Source organism: Petaurus breviceps, unplaced genomic scaffold (assembly GCF_028583685.1).
Source record: "Petaurus breviceps papuanus isolate PSGF00001 unplaced genomic scaffold, PetGlider_PUasm1.0 181, whole genome shotgun sequence".
NCBI lineage: Eukaryota > Metazoa > Chordata > Mammalia > Diprotodontia > Petauridae > Petaurus > Petaurus breviceps.
Window position 1 is genome coordinate 8688099 of NW_027185784.1, and position 2396 is coordinate 8690494.

Below are 2396 nucleotides of genomic sequence, written 5' to 3' on the forward strand. Positions count from 1 at the left end.
TTCAAAGCTGTTTGTCTTTACAATGTTTTGTACTTAAGAGATTACTCTGTTTTGGTTCACTTCACTTTATATCAGTTCATATAAACTTTGACCAGGTTCCTCTGAAATCATCTCCTTTGCCATTTCTTAGGATGCAAGAGTATTTTCCATTACATTCATACATCATAATTTGTTTAGCTATTCTCCAATTGATGGATACCTACTTAGTTTCCCATTCTTTGTCAACATGGCTTAAAGGCAATTAGAACATGAAGAAAATTAAGCCAACATTCCAGTAGTTTGCTTTTATTAAGTTTCTTTCTTGGCTCTTTAGAATCCCTAAATTCCTTAGAATTTCAGCTAAGTTACCATTTTCTATTTTTTTGACAGAACATTAAAGTCCTTTTTTAAAAAGTTGTGTCTATTTAGCATATGTACATATGAAAGAGAATTCACTGCCTGATTCCACTAAGCAGAAAACATGCACAAACCTATGGTATATGAATGGACAGGGGCCTGGGCCCCACAGTAGCGGGTGGGATGCTGCAATCCTGCTAGTCACAACTGCAGGACAGTAGACAGCTGAACTGAACTTCTGGCTGGGCCATAGCCCTATAGAAATTAAAGTTAGAATAAGTGTGTGCCATAGGCAAAGGTCTAAATGATGCTCTCAAAGTATTACTGCTGCCAGTCCTGTCTTGTCCATTCCTCCTCTGGTGATGGGATGTCTTTGTTCTCCATGAGAAGCTCTGTCTCTCTATCTTTGTCAATAAAGAACAAGGTAATGATAGCAAAGTATCCATCAGGCCAAGACTTAAACCTCCATTTCATCACAATCTTGTTTTCAGGAACAGATTTAAGAACTCCCCAGTGACATTGCCATGCAGCAAGATGAACTTATCCCCCTCATCCAGCAGAAGTATGGGTGAAGACCTAACCATCTCCTGGGTGACAAGCACCCTAAAAAGCTCCTCTGGTGATGTTAAGAAAGTGTCCTTCAGAACAATCTTGCAGGTAGGTATCTTGACACCAACAGTTTTAGGCTGACTTGCCAAAGTACCAGGTTTGACTTTGTAATCCTGAGTTTGCCCTGGCAGCTGGGGGGCTGCATCTAATGTCTCACCATTCAGAGTAGGTAAGATCACGCCCTTTGTGAATTCTGTTTTGAGAGTCCTGACATAAGTTTGTACTGCATCTCAGATCTTTGTCACGCCTTCTTTATTAAGGACAACAGAGTTATATCAGGCTCATTTTTGACTAGGCTCACACTAACCTCCACTGCATTGATGTGGTTTTCATCTGACAAGTTGGAGATCTGCACGTGTCCCTTGTATTTCACTCCTGATTTAGAAGTATCTGTCCAGATCAGTTTGATGGTGCACTCAAAGAATAAGATGAGTTTGCCATCAAGCTTGTTCACTTCTGTCCCCTCACAGTTGCCCTATTCACTTTGCATTTGGATTGCTGGAAAAAGGGATTTCAGTTTATCAGTGGACCAGTTTGAAGCATTCATATTAGTCCAGTGCTAGTTATTGATCTTAGTAGGGTCTGCCTGCTCCTCCACAATCCAGGATGGGTCACCCTCACCACACTTTGCAATTTGGTCTCATATTTTGCCACCAAAGGTTCCTGAACATCCTGGCCCCAGATGCCCAGCAGAGCCTGGAAATTACTAGAGGCTGGCACAGTGCCTTCAGGGCTTGCTATCCTCTCCACCTTCCCTAACCTCCCAACCCAACCCAACCTTCTCCAGTTCCTACATTAATGTCCTTTTGCTGTTAAAATTATTTTATCTACTTATCTGTGTGCATGTCTTATTCTGCTAATAGAATGTATGCCCCTTGAGGAAAGGGGCTGTTCTTTCTTTGAGTACTTGGCATAGTTCTTTGCATATCATATTTAATAAGTATTTGCTGAATTGAATTTCTAGCCACAATTTGACTTTGTACCACTCACTTTGTCTTGCTGCTATAATCCCAAAGGGGTACCCCAATTCTAAACACTGGTTCTCCAATCTTCTTGTTTAAAATATATACCCAAATCCTAGACTGCTATTATATTTTCTGTGAGATGATAATTTTCTCTTAAAATTGTAGTTCTTTTGTAGACAAAAGTACTTGTTCAGTCACATCCAAAGTGTATTTACCTATATGGGGAACAGGACTTTAAAGTTCTATATTTGTTCATGGGTTCCTCTGAATCTTTTGTGATTCATACACTTTTTATGCAGTGTGACCCTTTTTACATTGAGTACTGTCATGAGAGTTTGGGATTCTGTTACCTATATTTGTGGAAACCTAGACATAACTTATACATAAATATTTTTGGATGTTCCCCCAGAGTAAAACTGTGGCAGAAGGTCACTGGGCTAAGAGAGAGCTTGCTCTTTGAGTCACCCTCTCTCTGTACCCCTTTCC

At 40.2% G+C, this 2396-nt stretch overlaps 1 pseudogene; it reads right to left on the bottom strand.

The window, feature by feature from the left end:
• Nucleotides 1-606: 606 nt before the first annotated feature.
• LOC138160367 (activator of 90 kDa heat shock protein ATPase homolog 1 pseudogene) overlaps nt 607-2396 on the bottom strand; it is a 2762-nt pseudogene continuing 972 nt past the window's right edge.